Genomic DNA, 20,772 nt, shown 5'->3' with positions numbered 1-20,772 from the left:
TCGGTCGCAGGGAAAAGGTCAGTTCAATTTCAAAGAGAAATGCTTCGTATGTGCAAAAGGGAATTCTGATGACTTTTTAACCAAGCAGTTAAGATTGCCATACGCCAAACGAAATTTTGTTTACAAAGTAATGAAATTGGAAGTGCAATCGACAGTATTAGAACAGGCTAAACGACGTGGTGATGAATTTGGTCAACAAGTGAGAGCAGATTCAAAATGTAAATGATTTGGTTGCTGCAAATGGGTGGTACCACAGATTTTGCTACAGAAAGTTCTTTCACAGTGTTGCAGCTACTGGACAGAAACGAGGTTACCGACCTGCAACACAAGTAGATAAAGGCATGGAGGTGTCGGCAGTTCCCACACACTAGACCATTTGCGGTACCAGCTAGTTGCCAAGTCTGCCACAAGAAGCAAACTGAATCTTGCACGGTTGGCACCTACACAAGATGCTGTACAACATCATTTGTTGCGGACTTACCAACAAGTCCAAAGTTGGATGGGAAACTGGAAACTTCCTGAGAAATGGGGCTGGAATCACAGTGACCCGTTATAATGAGACAAGGTCCAGCACCTGAAGCACTTCTTCACATTGTTTCATGCTCATGCAAGCTAAACTGTGGCGGAGCATGCTCCTGCAGAAAAGTGGGTTTGAAATGTTCTTCAATTTGCAATAAATGTATTGGGGTCAACTGTGAAAACGTGCCAAAATTTTAATATGAAGACAGTGAAGATGATGTTATGGAGGATGTTGAGGAAACCGCTGACGAAATCAACAAACTTGCTGCGGCTGACTCGCATTTTAAAGAGGAGGTCAATCTGGGATCAACTCTGTACAGACCCTGAATCCGTAACTCAAGGTATTTCTGGTGACACTGAGGAACCTGGCCCATCAAAACATTGGGAAGTGATGCTCATATCTGTCTCGAGTGCACTAAAGTGCGATATTACAAGTATTACACACCCAGAACTGTCAACATTTTTTAGTAACTGACAATGCATTTTAATTGTTATAAAGCTACTTATTTTTAATGTCAACTGTGTGGCTTTTATACACAAGAATAATTACCTACATAATTAGGTTGCCTATTGCAGGTAATAATAGTTCAGTTTCCTGAGACAATTTATTGTGTGTGTGTGTGTGTGTGTGTGTGTGTGTGTGTGTGTGTGTGTGTGTGTGTCTTAATGATGTATTTTATATTTATAGTTTTACAAATACCAGGGCTGAGGTGGCCCATAGTGGACTTCAGGTAGTGATGTAAGAATCAACAATAGTTGGGTCCCCAGCAATCCTCATGTTGCATACAGAGAAACTGAATACCTGAAAGTGAGAAGGAAAAATTCCAACATACAACATGATGTATAATGTATTTATACTACACAAACAGAAACTGAAAAAATAGTGCTCAAAAATAAGGTATCTTGCCACCATGCTCAAAATTTGAAAAATTGGTATTTTTTGAGGCGCTGTAGCGCCTTAGATATTGGGAGTAGAAAAAATGGCAAGAATCAAATTTGTAGAGAATTTTGTGCTCGTTAAAAAAGAAAATAGACGTTAAAGCAATAGGAGAAAAAATGAGATATTTTGAAAAAACTGGAAAAGGCCAAAATTTTCCAAGCTGCAGAAAGTTTTCCCAAGCAAAATTTTGTTGGCAAAACTCGTTTTTCTAATCTTTCCAACCATATGAACGAGTTGGAAAAATAAACTCTTCTACCCCACCTTTTGCAAGGTATATCTGCTATTTGACTGGACTAAGCCCAAACTTTGTTTTGTAGCTATTATGCAGAAATCTGAGGTTCCCTCCGACTATGAACTGTTCTGCTGGGTACATATCTACCCAGTGTGTTGTCAACTGTTTTTAAACCTGAGCCAGAATTCACGTACATGCTCCTGACCTGTGTAGAAAGTTTCACGTTTCTCACTGTGATATCAATCTACTAATTTTTTTTTATCTTTTTTACTGAACATTTATATCTTTCTGCTTGTTTTAGATGTCCTTTGTACTTTGGTAATCATTGTTGCTACAACCACATGGTCACTGATACCAGTTTTGGTGTGGAAATCCTCAAAGAGGTCAGGTCTATTTGTTGGTATTAGATCCAATATACACTGGTGTTCAAAATTAAAGCAACGAACATAAATTTTGCAAGGTCACATTTATTTTGCCAAAAAACAGTATAAATATGTTATAGTAAAGTAGAAACAATGTAAAAACCACAGAAAGTAAACCAATGCAACAAGCATAATGGTAGACACAAATTATTTTCGCTTTTTCCAAGTCAACAGATTTTCACACACATTCAGACAACTCGTTAATGGCGTCCATATGGGGTGTGAACACCTCTGGCAGCAATATGGGCCTGACATCGACAGATCCTACTGTGAATGAAGCCCCCAGTGTCATGTTGAGGCAATAATACCCATTCTTCTGCAGAGCTGCTCACAAGTCTCGGAATGTGGCTGGTGGATGCTAACGTGACGCAACCCGTATCCTTAGTGCGTCCCAGACATGCTCGACAAGATTCAAACTGGGAGGGCAAGCACGTCACAAGATGCATACAATATCTTCCGTTTCCGAGGAAACTTCAACCACTCGTGCTCTACGATGTCTAGCATTACTGCCCATCAACTCAAAGTCCTGGCCCAGAGCACCTCGTAACAACTGCACACGAGGTCCCTAGATCTCGTTACGATACTTGACAGCAGTTAATACTTACCAATTCACCCATATAATTCCATTAACAGGTTTTCAAATGGTCAACATAATCCCTGTGTATACCGCTTACGGATCCTCCTCGGTATCGGTCTGTTTCCACAATGTTTGGATCCCGAAATCGTGTTCCACATTCCCTCCAGATGTTAATCAGACAAGAATCACTCCAGACAAAATCGAGACTCGTCTGTGAAAAGAACGCTGGCCCACTGTTCGACTGTCCAGGACGGCTCCCCTCTAGATGTTCTATTCTGTGAGGACACGTCATAAGTACACGTGCAGCAAGTATCCAGCCACTCTGCCAAAGCCTTCTGTACACTGTTTGCCTCTAGACAACACGTCCTACGGATTCTGAGAGGTCAGATGCTTGTTGCTGTTCAATACTAAGGTAATACCGTCGTATTCTTACAGCCAAACAAAGGTCCTCTCTTTCTGATACAACATATGGTGGGACCTGCCCTAGTCTTTGGGATACGGTTTCGGTCTCTATAAACTGACACTAGAGACGAGAAACAACAGAACAATTTGCAGTAAGCCATTGCGTCACATCAGTTTGCAACTGTCCTGCTTCACCTCTTCCAACAGCCCTCCATCCGAGTCTGGCTGGCGTCTTCTCTGTGCCATACTGCATCATCTGTGACTGTGTACATGGCGATTGTGGATACTGACTACCCGGGAAACTCCACTCTGTTTTAAAGGTGCACCGATGTCATCACTGGCATGTTTGACCGTTGACCGGAATGCTGTCTGCCGTGCAGAACACGATTGCACGGACATCTGTTAACAGTTTGAATGTGTATATCTCTAACTAGACACAGGGCAGGGAAATAGCAGTTTTTTGTTTTAATTTTGGACACCAGCGCTTTTCCATCATGAGTGGGGTTCCTAACTACCTGGTCTAGATAGTTTTCAGAGAAAGCATTTAGCAAAGTTTCACAGGATGTCTTAAGATGGCCACCCCTAACAAAACTGTAATTTTCCCAATTAATTGTTGTACAACTGAATTCTCCTCCAATGATTACAGTACGATTGGTGAACTTACGTAGAAGTTACCTGAGGTTTTCCTTAAAGTTTTTGGTTACTTTAGGTAATGGGTCTGGTGGGCAATAAAAGGATCCAATTATCTTTTTACGCCCACCCCTGAGATTAAGTCTTGCCGAAAAAATATCACGTGCTTCAATTTCTACTTCAGTGGATTTGAGTTTCTTGTCTACTGTGACATATACGGCACCTGCACTTCCCATTTGCCTACCCTTTTGATATATACTTAAATTTTCCCCAAAAACCTCAATGCTATTAATTTCAGCATCAATCAGCTTTCTGTATCTAGTATTACATGAGATTCACTGCTTTTCATGAGTGCTTCAAACTCTGGCACTTTGTTAGGAATGCTTCAGCAGTTTACCATTAGGATTGTAATAATCTCACATGTGGGAGGCATTTGTTACAATCTTACACTGATACTTCTGGGTTTCCTACAGCTATCGTTATCTGGACTAGATGGAGAGTTGACTAATCTAAAAAACCCTAGTGTGCATGCTACACACAGTCAGCTACCTGAGTAGCAGTCTCTGATGAGTAGTGCACACCTCACCCATTTAGGGGAACCCTACAGTTCAAGTCCAACAAGGCACAGCCTAACTCGTCACAGAACCTTCAAAGTCTCTGGTTCAGTCCTTCCACTCCACTGAAGGTTCTCGATCAGTTCTGGGGACAATACTGAAAATTGTGAGCTTAGCTGAACCTGCACGCACAAGGCCGGTCTTCTCAACCTCCTATGCCAGTCTCTAAAATGACCCAAGAATGACCTCTGAGCCCAGATGACGGGCATAATTTGTTCCAACATGCACCACAATCTGCATTTGGTTGCATGCTGTTCCCTCAATGGCTGCTGGAATGAGCCTCTTCAACATGTTGAATGAGGCCTCCAGGCATCCACACTGTGTGCACCTGGTGACATCTCCTGTCCCTCACTGCCACTTCCCTAAGGCAGGGGTCTCCAAACTTTTTAGTCCGCGGGCCACATTGACTCCTCCACGAAGTCACACAGGCCGAGATATACCTAGTGGGATTAAAGCGCCCTAGCACTCCATGAACACCGTAATGTAAGGCTAAAAGAAAGATGAAATTGCAAAAATCTAAGGTTGTGGGAATAGTTAGCACTAAAACAAACTAGGATTTTTATTTAATTACATAATTTTGATTGGTGGACGTACCTGACCGAAATTCTGGCGTATTTTATTCTGGCGAATTTCACCGACAAAAAAGTATGCCACTGCACATTCTTCACGAAAGCGTCCTCCAAAGTTAACGAAATCTCAAAACCATTGTTAGCAACACTATCACTGCAAGATGTAACAGAGGTAGAGTATCTGTTATTTCAAGCGGCGCAACAATAAGTTTAGTTATGTAGTCTTGTAGCGAGTAGCAGAGCCAGAGCATATATTTGATAGTTCTGTTGCATGACTGTGTCTATGCTGCGAGTATCTCACGGGTTTTTTAGTGTTTTATGCACTGTACTAGCAGGTGAGACGACGAAGTGTGGGACAATTCAAAGTTTGAAATCGAAGGGAGAAGGAAAATAGAAATACGTATAGCATGACTTGAGTATTTCTTCACTGTATTTTTTAGTGGAACTACAGTGTAATTGCATTTAATTTAGTAATTAAAGTACTTTAAAAATAAATTCATTGCATTTTGTTTAGGCAGACTAGTCCCTAGTTTTATTAGTATTAAATAGCACAATTTTATTCTCAGGTTACAATCTTTTGTGAAGTTCTGTACAGATATGGAAATGAAACTAAAGGTTGACAGTGAATGAAGAATTTTTAAAGAGCAGTGGGGATGTCAATATTTCATGGTGGAGTCAAGCAACAAACCAATGTGGATTATTTGCAATGAAGCAATATCAGTCTTCAAATAATACAATATTAAACGTCATTACGAGCCAGCTAACGCGGGCCGGTTTCGGCGCATGGGCCGTAGTTTGGAGACCCCTGCCCTAAGGGATAACACAATTCACTGTACGTCTGACCTGCCGACGATTAACAGACCCCTAACCTTTCGTGTTTGCCTCCTCTTAACAAAACAGGTGAAGAGAGTCTCACTGGCTCAGTTTCAGTGAAAGACAGCACCTCAAACTTGTCAGTTAGGAGGGCCATTACAACACCCTGAGTCCTCCCTGATAACCGTTACTATATTACTGTTCAAAAGAAGAAATTAATGGTTTTACAGCTGGTAATATTAAACTCGTTTTTATTGAACTAGTGTGTGTAGTGTCTCTGTTTGTATGCCTGTGAAGTACAATATTTTGTGCAACGTCAATGACCCCCACAACGTACGTAATTTCATACACGTAGACAAGTCACTCTCGTGGTGTAGATGCAACTGCCGACTCAGACGGTTGCTGTAAAACTTTTGAAATGTAAGAGAAAGAAAACTTTTATAGGATCTTCTCGAACTGGAACACTACCATTCACACTTGGTCATTCGATGATTGTCTGCAAGTGAAATGAGTTCCTTTTAGCAGAGAACTCTTTCTCTATGCTTTTGACCGTGTTACTGAAGCAGGTTCTACAGCAAACATCGACAACCAAATGTTCGAAGTCCTATACGAGCTTGTAGTACATAATACTTCGTCACAGAATCCTTTGATCAAAATTAAACACGCGCAATTACCTTCGAAAAGCAACAGACTGTATTACGGCCATTACTGAACTCCACATTAACATTACATATCGCTTGTGAATCTCAAAAAACACAAATTATTGAATATGGCAGCTAACAACACCCGTTTCATTGCACACACACTTCCTACACATCCTCTCGTTACCCTGCATCACAATGAAGTCCAGTCACATTCCAATTTTCTTTCTTTTATTCACTCGCCACGGAGCAACACGGAGTCTAGGAATAAACATTTCACTCGCGCAGGCAAAATGCGCCACCTCGCGATTGATCTTCACTTTAAACCAATAACAATAGAAAGGTCGTGGAACTGATTTCTATCTGCTAGCACGGGCCAAGAGATATTATACTGTCTACCCTGTGCAGGATGCCTAGCTCTACCACTGACAAGCCACTCGCAGTCAAGTGGACAGGTAATGACAGAGCCTGTACTTTCTGCAGAGGGGACAGGTTCCACGGGAGAGGAGAGTACTCGAGGTACCTCTCGTATAGGTATCACAGGTACGACTCTCGGGAGCTTTTCCAACACCGGGTGCTTCGGCACACTGTCTTCGGCGGAGCCAAAACGTCGTCCCTCCGTGTCCCATTTCTGGCGAGGGAAGAGAAATAAGTCCGGCCGAGCCGCATCTGGGCTGTAGGGAGGGTGAGGCAACGCCGTACTCGGCCGCCTGCTGCCGCACCGACGGCGTCGTGTGGCACAGCACAACACCACAGTGGAGCTTTTGGGAATGGACTATGTCCAGCCACACCCATTTGACTCTTTCACTACCCTTCTATACCATCCAGGTAAAACTGTGCATTCGTGGTTTGCCGGAATGGTACGAACTGCCTGTGGATAATTCCTCGAAGATCAAATAAGACCAGAAAAACAGTCTTCAGTCTAGACTCGCTCTGCCAGGTATTCTTCGAATCAGGTGACACGTACCTTGTGCCTTTCCAAACTTTGGCATTTCCTCTCGAAGTCATACTGACAACACCAGCTTTTGCCTTCAGTAACAACGCAATTGTTTTTCCAAACACAGTTCGGAGTTTCTGTCGAAATTTCCACACAACTCACTTTTCGGTAATTAGTCTAGAATCTGGGCACCGACGACGTGGAAACATTTCTCGTTTTCGAATCTTTTGTAACTGTGGTTTGAGTGGTTCTATAAGAAAGGCTTAACTAATTAATAACCAGACAAATCTATAACCAAGAATTAGGGCCTGTAAGTTGTTTCACTTTTGTCACATTTTCATCGACTGGCGGCTCGTGGCGGCATCCGTGTAGACCTACTTGAGCACATCAAAGGTTTCTGCAGCAGCTTTTCCAAGTTTGAAGCAAAAATTCACAGTGTAGCACCACTCCAGAGTATGTTCCGTGCCGCACGTGATGACACTACTTCACAAAGAACAGCGTGCTCACCCTCCACAGGCCCACACACGATTGCAGAGGGTTACATTCTGTTCGTGAAGGTCCCTTCCGTAACTCCCAGCCAGTCGGCCTCCCCTCCATCAGTTTGTCTGGCTTACAATAAATCAGTCCTACTACTTTTTCATCACATCCTGTATGATTGTACAATCTGAGAGGTCACCAAAAGACCCAACTTAAAACGAGGCCTCTGGAGTACATGGCACTCCCTGATAACTAATGCCAATTCACACGTCACGCAATGCGACATTCGCAGGTCGTCAATGGTATGGGAGGAGGGAGAGGAGTGGGGGTGCAGTACAGAACTGGGCTAAACGTCACGTCACGTCCCCGTAAAGGTTTCACGAGAAGTTAGTTTTAACACTAACAATTCTAAGGTAGGTGGGGTGGCGCATGTGTCGTCATTACCTACTAAAGAAAGTTAACCCATTTTCACTGCACTCACACATTACAAAGCGAATTATGAGCTTTTCTATCTTCTTAATAAGAAGCAAAATAATAATTTTGCTTCATTTTCATGTCAAATCACAAATTTTCCACGATTTCTTTTTACACTGAGTGTTCTTCCGTAAGTGTGGTGATACATGTGGAAGTGAAAAATGATTTACGTTTTTACAATACCAGAAGAGAGTCGATGCAGATTGAATCTCGCAATAGGATGTGGTCATAATTTTTTGGCTCTTTAGTGTATACCTTCTGCTGTTCAGCAGCCCCTTCTCCTTTGAGTACTGGCTTGCCACCTGAGCTCTTTATATTCATACAACTGTTTCTCTTATCTCCAATGGTCTCTTTGATTTTCCTATAGGCAGAAATTACATTGTCTAGTCAGTGTAACGTGACCACCTATCAAAAGCCTGAAAAATGCCCTTTTGCAGAGTACACCACCGTGGGACGTTATTACGCAACAGCCTCCCCCGACATCATTATGAACTGTCTGATACCACCCTTTTATATGCATCCGTGTATTTATCATATGATTCACTGCTTCCTAGAGCCTTTTAGGTGTATCTTTATAGGTATCGTTCAGTTCAGTTTGTCCAAAGAACCTATTCTTCTTTGTGAAGATGTATAGAATATTGTGGAATGACGTACATTCTCATGATTGTTAATAGATTGTTGTCATTGACAAAGTAATGTACACCTGTCAAATTAAATATCAGATCATAAAATTGAAGTAATAAATGTTTATCAACAAATATTAAGAGGCTGCGGACATGTTAGCATAAATAATTAACACCTCTAATTGCCATTAATTGCAATTGGTAAATTAGCTAACACAAAAACCTCATTCTGGTTCAAATGAAAATAACTATTACCCAGTGATGTAATTTAATTCATTATTCATTTTTATGTAATTCATTATAATTAATGGTGCTTGTAAATTACGCAGGTAATTGCCTCTTGTTATTTACATCACACAAATTTACAAAATTCCGGTAACTAAGAAAACACGGGTATTTAATTAACTCAATCTGGCGAAGCACGATGTGTATACTTCGATCAAATGTTAGCAATAAAATCCATACAGTCACTAATTACGAAATTAAAGTATAATCAAAATAATTGTTGAAATCAGATTGTGAATTAATTCACACACCAAAAGCCAAAGATGATGATAAAAATAGTATATTATTCTACATCATATGTTATAACCTGAACAAATGTAACAGCAATTAGTTTAGATGAAATTGTTTTTAATTGTAAGTTACATTTTGTAATAAATTAACAATGATAATTGTTAAGTTTGTATATAAAGCGACTCAGTGAGGAGGTCAGTCAGTGTTTCGTTTACTTCCGGAGTCGGTGCAGTTTTGTTGTGAACTAATGTCGATAAATAATTTTGTGAAGCTCGAAACTTTTGTGATGTTCTTATCAATGAACCACAGGCCGACACAAGTTAAGTATTAAACTACCCAAGAAATTGTTATAACGTGCAAGAAGAGAGTAAACGAGGTTCTGGAAGGAACGGACAGGGTGTGGACCTATGTAGGCTCGTGTGCCTTTGCCAGCTGCACTACGATTCCCAGCTGAGGATCCGAGGAGTGAACACCCCGACCGAGACAGTCTCGCAGGTACTCTACTGGCTTCTGGCTTTACATCCGAGAAGTTCGGTGGCCGAGGGAGTATGGTAAACTGATCTCTGAGCTCTTTGAACTGCGCACGTACATCTACATCTACATGACTACTCTGCAATTCACATTTAAGTGCTCTGCAGAGGGTTCCTCGAACCACAATCGTACTATCTCCCTACCATTCCACTCCCGAACAGCACGCGGGAAAAACTAACACCTAAACCTTTCTGTTCGAGCTCTGATTTCTCTTATTTTATTTTGACGATCATTCCTAACTACGTAGGTTGGGCTCAACAAAATATTTTCGCATTCGGGAGAGAAAGTTTGTGACTGAAATTTCGTAAATAGATCTCGCCGCGACGTAAAACGTCTTCGCTTTAATGACTTCCGTCCCAACTCGCGTATCGTATCTGCCACACTCTCTCCCCTATTACGTGATAATACGAAACGAGCTGCCCTTTTTTGCACCCTTTCGACGTTCTCCGTCAATCCCACCTGGTAAGGATCCCACACCGCGCAGCAATATTCTAACAGAGGACGAACGAGTGCAGTGTAAGCTGTCTCTTTAGTGGACTTGTTGCATCTTCTAAGTGTCCTGCCAATGAAACACAACCTTTGGCTCGCCTTCCCCACACTCCAAGCTGCGCGACGTGTCACACTGTCCAGCTGGCAGATTCCACTGTGCACAGGAAAATCGAACTGCCCGTACGGGTGCCCACAGTCCCAGAGGATCGGTGCACACTCTGGTCGATCCACTGCACCGTGCAGAATGACGAGATCACCTGGAGGATGCCACGAAAGCATTTTCCAGGCAATAATACTGCCTCCTCTGGTCTGGACCACTGTAAGATTTGTTGCAGATTATTTTCTTTCAGAAGTTTCACGTTGGCGGAGCATAACATTTAATTCGTCTGAAAAGGCCACCCGTCACCACTCGTGGAAGTCCGACTGCGGTACCTCGTGGAAGTCCGACTGCGGTACCGGCATGCAAATTCCGGCCCGTGTCTCCGTCGGACGACATTCGGCACGCACAAACTGGGCACTCGCTGCAGAGGCCCGTACGCGGCAACTTTCGCAGAACGGTCGTCGAGGAGACACTGTCAGTAACTCCTCTGATAATTTGTGTGGTCAGTTGCTAGACAGCTGCGCATCTGTTCACCTGTACACACCTCCACAGCTACTGTTCACACGTCATCTATAGCCTCTCGTGCACCACAGTTGCGTTGCCACAAGTTTTGGATAGCCCCATTTTTCCATACACGGTACACTTTAACCACAGTCACACACAAACGCTTCTCAAACTTAGCCAATTCAGAAGTGCTTCCACCGTCAGTCCGAAACCCGAGGATCACACCCTTTCAGACGTCCGATAAAACGCTCCATTTCCGCATTACGACCCACTGTATACACCCTCCACTGTTAGTGCTGCCAGCTACCTTCGGAGTGGGTACTGCACGCCGATGTCTAAAATATGCAGTTGTCGTATTAATGTGACTGGACTGTGTAGGTTTGCTCCAGTCATTTATGCTGCCACAGCCTTGCATTTATGTTCTAACAATTCCTGCTTACACACGTCTGAACTTTCAGTCAAGCATGTTTTACACATCTTTTCCCTTTCTCTTGCATTTTTTTACTGTCCTCTTTTTATCAATTCAATTCCTACCGAGGAATCTAGGCCCTGTTTTCTCCATATCTAATCCTCGCTGCCTTCACTTTTCATCTCTCAAAGCTACTCATTTGTCTTCTGTTTTATTTCTTTCTCCTCGTTTCAGCCAATCGTTGCCTAACACATTGTCTGAAACTATCAATAGCTTTCAGTCCTTAATTTATGTATGTCACACCACCTTAATTTCTTACCTCCCTGCAGTCTCTTCATTTTTAATCTACAGTTCATAACGAATATCTGCTCCTGGAAAAAAAGGAAACCATAGAATTAATTGAAGCACAGCTTACCATATTCAGTGCAATGAAGAAGATATAAAGTAATATCTGAGCTGACTAAAAGAAAACGGTATTTACATTTAAAAAAAAGAGAGTGAGCAATAGTTAAGTCTACATTTAGAAGAAAATAAATAAAGAATAAAATTATCAACTATGACTATTTTCAATTTAATATCACTAAAATGAACCTACACTACTACTTACCCACCACACCTATTAAAGGCAATCAAAAGCTTATATCATGAAACAAAAACTGTAATAAATAAGAGAGCAAAAGACAAATGAGATAAAAATCAGTCAGGGAGTGAGACTCATGTGTTCTTTCATCCACTCTTTATACAACTAATATTGACAATGTCATTAAAATGGGCATTATCAGATAATTATCCTGCAGTTAAATTATGTAAACAAATTAATCGAAGTGCTTTAATATTTGAAGAAGATAAATAATACAAGAAAGTGAAAAAGTAGTAATATGAGAAAGTGAACACAACTTCCAGTTAGCAGTTATACCATATACTCGCAGAAATGAAAATAAAACATGACCTCCCTTCAGGTACACCAGTCACCTGGTAAAAGTCTTTAGGTGACACCATTTTGATGACTTTTGCATTGAAGAGGATACAATGATGAAGAGAACACCACCCACTCCCCGTTCAAATCTCTGATCCAGGCAGTAACTGAACCCAGATCACTAGCATGGCATTAAGCTGCACAAAATTCAAGCAATATGCAGAACAATAAACAGCACACTTAACTATAAAACCTGGAAAGATACAATGTCTTTCATGAAATTATGGTGAAACCATTACTGTTGTATGTTGGATAAAAAAGTACAATGATAACAAAATACAAATAGCAAGGATGGCAGGCCTTGGCAGCCAGCAGTCATGGAAAGTGGTCGAGAGAGGGAGAGAGGGAGAGAGGGAGAGAGGGAGAGAGGGAGAGAGGGAGAGAGGGAGAGAGGGAGAGACATTTGCGTGAACTGTGTGTGTGTGTGTGTGTGTGTGTGTGTGTGTGTGTGTGTGTGTGTGTGTGTGCGCGCGCGCGCGCGCGCGCGCGCGCGTGCGCGCGCGCGCGCGTGCGCGTGCGCGTGCGCGTGCGCGTGTGTGTGTGTGTGTGTGTGTGTGTGTGTGTGTGTGTGTGTGTGTGTGTGTGTGTGTGTGCGCGCGCGCGCGCGCGCGCGCTTGCGTGCATTTCTGAAGAGTGCCTTCTGGCCGAAAGCTTACACGTATACAATTCTTTTCGTTATACCTGTCTGCGACTTAACATCTCTGCTGTATGATGGATAGCAATCTATCTTTTTCTAACATTAGCGGCATAGATGAGACTTTTAAGGAAAGGGAACTGCTGCACAACAAGATTAAATAAAGAATGAAAATGTTAGAAATGAGTTTAATGTCAGTGCTAGTAATGAGGAAATAACTGAATACAGAGGGAGGTGGAAACAACATGTGAATAGAATGAAGGATGGAAGAGTAACTGAGATAATCCTGAACTGCAAACTGAAAGTAATCAGAGACAAACGTCGGTTGAGGAAAAGGTGGACAAATTTCACAGAGACAGAACAGGCACAGGCCTGTTCCCCACATGTAAGACGACGGCAGTGAACCTGTGTCCCTGATGTCACTTACATGTTTCTTTGATTTAATGATTATGTAATATGAGCTGAACAAAAAATTGTAATCACTATGTCTTTACCTTTGTGCACGAACACACCATGTCACAATTAGCAGTAAGAGCTCTAGCCACCTGCTGGAAAACTGATTCACAAATTGACTGCAGGCTCACGATAAATAGACTGATACGAGGACACACAGAGGACCGTCAAGGGCCACCACTGACCCTGTGGGAGAGACTGACGATTGGGCACTGGGAGCTAACCGTGACTGCCACACTTATATCCATTATTATTCAAGTTCCACTAATTACAATTTCAAATATCTTCATACTGTACATAATCGGTCAGTCGGTTAATACCTAAACATTCTACAGAAGATACCACATAAGAAACAGTCAGTATAAAGGAAATTGGCTAGAGTGTGATCGATCCATTACGAAGCCAGAGGTAGAAGTTAGGTCGAAAGATGATATTGCTCAGAGATGGTGGAGCAAATACATGTGAATACCAAACAATGGTTGTGGCAACTGATCAGTGTGTAGCCTAGTGAAATGTTCACATTCATGAAATATTTAAAAGCACTTCACTATTTTTATCACACACATCATCATAAAAACTGTATCTGCAAACCAAGTTCAGAAAATAACAAAAGGATAGTTGCTACACACTATATAGCGGAGATACTGAGTCGCAGAAAGGCACTGTCAGAAAGATAGTTTCCGGCCAACAAGGCCTTTGTCAAGCAACTATCCTTTTCATCATAGTGTTAAGATACATCCTGGATTTTCCATTGTTTAAACTCAGAAAATGTTATGTTAGATAACAGACCAGTCTGCAATTAGTATTTTAAAACATTATGCACATATACCCCTCAAACTACAAAAAATTCGAGGGATATCCACTATGTAACTTTTACCACAAAATTTACTGGAAACTTAGCAGAATTGAAGAAAAGTTACTGAGTATATGCTTACAGGATCACAAATCAATAACTCGACCAATGGCATAGCGGAAGAAAGCACTCTTTTTCACCCTTTACTACATCTACAAACACAGGGTCTGTCACATCAACTCTACATTAGCTTGTATTACTTCAATACAATTGTTGTGTGGACACTATAACAAAGGAGTGCAAAGAGGCCCGAGGAGAAAGTAGCAGGCCTCCCATTCGCAGGATTCAAAGTGGTTCTACGAAATCAGATCTGACAAATTCCTTCTGGTGTTGTAAAGGGTCATACCTAAATCTTCTCACGGACCAGAAGTAGTCTCTTCACTCATTTCAAAATAAAACACCATCCGAAGCATTCCATTGCAGTTACAGCGTAACACTCTGCCGAGGTCAGCAGTGTCGTACAAGTGACAGTTTGGACCCCTGAACCCTACCAGTACTTAACGCGAGTGTAGAGCAAAGAATGGCTCCAATCAAAAACTGCCACATTAGGTATGTCCACATAATACAAAATCCACAAGGTGATAGCCAGCTGACATATCCAGAGAGTGTGAGCTGCTCAGATCTGGTGCCAGTTTTCTTCACACACAAGTACAGAGCTAAGAGGATCATCACAGCAGCTCAACACCTCAGTGAATGTAGCAGAGATGCTAAGGAGTGTGCTGCCTTGTGAAGCACACAGTAAGCAGCAGCATAAACGAGGAAATTTGGAAGATGGAGGGGACCATTGCGAATCAGTTTGACATAACAGAAATGTTTCTTTGGGTGTAAGAGAAAGAATACAAAAAATATTCAAGCCACTCATAAAAACTTGTCAAAATAATAGCTTTTTGGAAAGACATACAAGGTACGCCATGAGGGATTTACATAGTGCCCCTTTACCCTCACATTTTTCACAGTATGAGAATGTACTAAAACACACCAAAGTAACTGTCAGAGATTTGTCTGTTATCAAAAAACAGGTTTTGGAAGACTTATTAAAACCACTTTGCTAGTTGCTGGAGGCACTAACTTGCCCACAACTGCAACAAACCAAAAACCAGATGAAATGTCACAAAATTAAAAAATTTACATACCAACTATTCAGTTTTCTTAGTCACCACTGATTATTAAAAAAGGTGACAAAATTCAGGCAGTGACTCCTGACAGGTAAAGAACAAAGATGTTAGTAGGCCCACTGCTTATTACCTTACATATCACACGATGTAATTTTCTCGCAAATTAGCAAAAAATGTTCAAAGTGCCCACCACAGAATGCAATGCAAACTTTCGCAGCTCGCATCACGTGCCTCTCTTTTGAAAGTTCAGTGCCGTAGCCAAATAGCGTCACAGGCTACGGACCCACTGTTCGACCGTGTGTCGGCCACTGGTTTGGCAGACAGTACTTTCCTACTGGCTCCACAAGTAAAAAGCACAGGTAGGTAAGGCCAGTGGTGATCAAAGTGGCCAGACACAAAGGCCTCGTCGTTCTCATCTCCTGGAGAACGTAATGAGGCGTTGACAAAAATTTGGAACTGGGCAGTCACTACACTGTGCATCGGCCACAATTACCTGTCATATTGCTAAACGTGCAATCTCTGATTAAAGAGGAAGAATGTTCATCAGAAATACCAAACATATGTCCATTAAGGTGTTTGGGAGAAGAACTGACCACGGGAGAGGAGTATCCGAGCAGGTCCAAATAACTACGTCACGCCACTGTCAGTCACATTAATGTGAACAACTGTCAAAAGCCCAAATACCCATGTTTCACAGTGCGGGCAACTGAGGGGAGTGGAGGAAGAGTGTCTGTGAGGTTCTGGAAGGTACCAGCAGTGATGTGGAACCTGCCAACTCCAGTACAGTGGCCAGCTGCACTAGATGCCTCAGTCGAGGATCCCCGGTGCGAGCAGCCCAACGGGGACAGTCACACAGATTCTCGACTGGGTTTACATCGGTGGAGTTTGGTGGCCGGGATAGTACAGTGAACTCTTCCCGGTGCTCTCTGAACGTACAATTCACACCGTGTGACACGACGCATTGTCCTGCTAGTAGATACTTCCTGCAGAGGAAAAACAAAACTGCACATATGGACGGACACGGTCCCCAAGAATAGATTTATAACTGTGTCGATCTATTGTGCCTTCCAGAGTGACGAGACCAACCGGGGAACGCCACGAAAACATTTCCTAGACCAGCAGTCATCTACACTATTTTGCTCCAGAGCCGACACCGACTTGTGGGGCACCACACTGTGATGCACATGTACAGATTTTAATATTAATTAAAGCTCGGCACGGTTGCAATGCTTTCAATCGTTTTGTAATTTAGTGGAAGTAGGTACACATCAATGAAGCAGACACTTGTATCTGAAGAGAATAAGTAAAAGAAAAATTTCTTCATCATTGCAGTGTATGAATAAGTCTATTTCAAGTGCTCTGGGGTATACAATAATTTTGGTCTTTCTGTCTTGTGCAGAAAGATTTTTCTGCTGTCTCCCTCACAAAGCCTGCACATATAACAGATTCCAAAGCATGCAATCTAGCAGCTCCAAATGTTTTCCCGTGTGTCTGTCTTCTGATTTTGACGCACGTGTCCGAGTCACCCACAAACGATCGATTCGTCGCTCGCCTGGTGATCCTCGCTTCCTCGAGAAACACCTATTTCTTTCTTTCTCTTGCGTGGTCGGTAGGACTAACAACTGAAGCTTCTTTCAGTATGATTACTTTTAAAGAGAAATCAACAGCAACTGTACGAAGTTTCAGCTCAATCAGATAAACTAATTAGTCTGCTTACACACAAAAATTATTGTACAGGCTACTCCCTTTTGTTTAACTGTTACACAGGACTACCAAAGTGTGAGAGCCTACAGAAATCTCTCCCTACAGAAGAAGGACTGTCTTTCCCTCAGTACATTGTTGGTGGAAAATTTCTGCAGACAATGCAGGTCTTTTTGTGAAATCACACATAAATTGGCCTATTATGTTTTAAGATTATACAATCCTAACAAACAGACAAACATTCAATTTTATTTACAAGTTTCGTAACCTACATAGATTAGCGTGTTATCAGCCCCCAATGACTGTGTAGTAAGAGTGCAATAGGTCAGTTGCCAGCCCACAAGTACATTCAGAACTCATCACGCTGACTTACCTGTTCCACATTGCTACCATCCTCGGCCACCACAAAGTTGTGACACTGTAACTGCCTGACGAAGTATTGTAGCATTGTTTGTACGAGCAGATGATTAAGTGATTAATAACAGTAATTGTACTTATAATTAAATGCTTTATGTAATATTACCACTAGTGTTCACTACATGTTTTGAATGTGTTTTCTTGCACTCACTACATTGCCTCAAGATAGCCTTCATTAATTTAATGCTCCTTGCTACAAATAAGTGTCACACATTTGAAGATGATGATCTCTGTAGTACACATTTCACGAATGCATGTAACTTCCATATGAAAATTTATATCTTATGAGCTGATCAAGGTGAGCGACTGGGGCGGGGAGGGGGGGGGGGGGGGGGGGATGGGACACACACACAGAGAGAGAGAGAGAGAGAGAGAGAGAGAGAGAGAGAGAGAGAGAGAGAGAGAGAGAGAGAGAGCCCTTACTTCCTCTAATCCCTCCCGTTGTTGCACTACTTATTCCTCTGCCCCTGAGGTAAGCAGTCAAATATTTTTAGCTCACAAACAAGTTCACTCTGTCAATTAAAATTAAGCATATATTAAAATATTACTATCTCTCTCAATATTCTTCTTTTTGACTGTGCAGGAAAGGTACACACTTAAAAGTTAGTTGGTGTTTTTGGATTCCGCTGTTGGTTGCTTGGCTGCATGCAGCCCCTGGGCTGAAGCTTGACCACCACTGCCCCAGACCGTAGCACTCCCTCCTCCAGCCTGCACTATTCTGACAATTGTTGCAGGGTGTTTGCTTTCAGACGTTTCACATCAATGGAACACAAACTGATTCATCCAAAAAGGCTACCTGCGACCACTCAGTGGACGTCCAGATGCAGCATTAGTGTACAAATTCCTGCCTTTGTCACTGCCTGACAGCAGTCAGTACAGGTGCAAGAGCCTGGCACCTGCTGCAAAGACCCGTGTGCAGCTTCATTTGTTGGGCAGTCACTGAGGAGAGACTGTCTACATCCCCTCGGTTTATCTGGGTGGTCAGCTGCTCGTCAGTTGCACGCCTATTCACCCACACATCTCTGCAGGTGTCGTTCACCCGTCATCTACGGTCCTCGATGCACCAGTTGTCTTGGTGCCAGTTTTGGGTAGTGCCATTTTGCCATGCACAGTACGCTTTAGCCACAGTGTCATTCGGGGAAGTTCAGCCGCCAAGTGCAAGTCTTATTTCATTCGACGCTAAAAGAAAGGAATGGTTAAAGCAGAACTCGCCATACAATGACTGGTGTGCATCCACAAAATATAATGTTATGCATCTGGTGGAACAGCAACAGTGTGGTGTGCTACGAATTTCTTCCCCGAGATTTAACAAGCACTGGTGAAATTTACTGCCAACAACTTACATGTCTTGCAGAGACAATCTGAGAACAACAACCAGGAAGACTGCATGAAAAGATGCTACTCCACGTTAACACCCACCCGCATTCTGCTGGTCTGACAAAAACACTATCAGGAGTTGAACTTTGCTGTCATTCCACACCCACCTTTATTCACCTATCTTGCACACTCATATTTTTACCTTCTCCAGATGAAAATGTGCTCCAAACATGGCTCATTGAGTTTTTCGCCTCAAAACCACGATTTCTAGTGACAGAATTGAAAAATTATCCCAGCCCTGACAGACTTGTAAATACTGAAGGAGAATATATTACCGATGACAAAAGTCTCCGTTACGTGTATCTTGTATTTATAACACTTCTGGAAAAATGATATGAACTTGTGCATCAACCCAACAGTACACTTTGTTGTATCTTGTGAGCACAATTTTACATTCTTGATTATTTAAACAAGATGCAAATATTGACACGTTTGCAACTAAACATCTGATTGGATATTTGTACAGCTTTTTTCAGATGACATCATTACAGATCACCGCATCATCGGTAAAGAGTCAGAGATTATGTTGCTTGGGAGGTCATTAACACAGTACATGAAGCAGAAGTACCCCAATACAATTCCCTGGGGCACATCTTAAGTAACTTTTTATTTCTATGAATGACTTTCCATCTAAGTTTACAAGCAACATCCTCCCTACCACGAAGTCTCTGTCAAGTCGCAAATTTTACATATGATAGTGCTTTTGTTAATAAATTTTGGTGTAGTACCGAGCCACTTGTTTTTCAGAAAGCTTAAACATGAGAACAGTGTGACTTGGGCTGTGCACTTGTGAAGGATTGTTTCCAGAATTCACTCTGTGTGGTATGGAGAACATTGCATGGCAGTCAACAGGAGACATATACAATTTAGGAAACAACATGGCAGTCAGGTCACTCAGAGTGGGAAAGGAGTAGCCAATTCAATGAAGTAGATCCAGGAACCAGAATAAAACTGCCGAGGGCAGGGCACAGAAGGGCAGGCAGATGGGGAGGGAGGGGGTTTAGCGGGCAGAGTGGCGAAGAGAAGGTGTTCGAGACTTGTCCATAATCTACTACACGTTTCCTGAAATTATTTGACAGTTTTAGTTTATATAACGTAAAGTGTGTATAAAAATGGTGTGAAGATGAATATTAGGCTACACTACAGGTCAATTTGTTACCAGAAGCTTTGTTTGCCATTCACACTCATTGACTGACAACCAACAACCAAATTATCACTTTTAAACCTAAAATAGAAGAAATATGATTTAGGTGTAGCTCTACAAGACTCTACCTGATCAATTAATGATGAGCAGGAAGAGACTGGGAGGGGTGGGAAGTAGGGAGGGGGGCTAGGGGGGGACAACATACCACACTAATGACTTTTCATTGTCACCACAACTAAGATTTCCAGGAACAGGTGGGGTGGAGGGATGTCCAGTATCGCACACTAACCGAAAAGTGTGCTGAGTGCTGCAACAGTGCCTGCTAGTTAACTAGACAACAGGAAGTTCAAGGCTCCAGTTTTGGCTGCTACCCCACTTACGGCCAGTGGTAAGTGAATTTTTAAGCTTATTTTGAATATCTGCCAATCTTACAATAGCTTACCATAAAAATGAAATCTGCTACTGAATTAGTTATAGAAGCATTTCTTTGTTATTATCTGGAGTCATTTTCGTGACATCAGTTTTGAAGTTGAGTTTCTCTTAAGGAAATACACAATTGGTTTTTCATATTATACACATTTTATTTGAACATCAGAAGAAACAGTCTTCTGTGAGGCAAGCTAAAGTATTACAGTGTCGTTTCTTACATATTAAATATGTTATAGCCCAGAAACATACCACTG

At 42.1% G+C, this 20,772-nt stretch overlaps 1 long non-coding RNA gene across 1 annotated transcript in view; it reads right to left on the bottom strand.

The window, feature by feature from the left end:
- LOC124719935 overlaps window positions 1-20,772 on the bottom strand; it is a 45,917-nt gene that overhangs the window by 18,251 nt on the left and 6,894 nt on the right. The window contains exon 2 of the long non-coding RNA XR_007006022.1: window positions 11,739-11,790. This is a non-coding gene — a long non-coding RNA (uncharacterized LOC124719935). The remainder of the gene's footprint in view (window positions 1-11,738; window positions 11,791-20,772) is intronic.

The sequence above is a fragment of the Schistocerca piceifrons genome, chromosome 11 (genome assembly GCF_021461385.2).
Source record: "Schistocerca piceifrons isolate TAMUIC-IGC-003096 chromosome 11, iqSchPice1.1, whole genome shotgun sequence".
NCBI classification, from domain to species: domain Eukaryota; kingdom Metazoa; phylum Arthropoda; class Insecta; order Orthoptera; family Acrididae; genus Schistocerca; species Schistocerca piceifrons.
The sequence above is the reverse complement of the archived record's forward strand: the minus strand, read 5'-3'. Positions and strand labels throughout refer to the sequence as shown.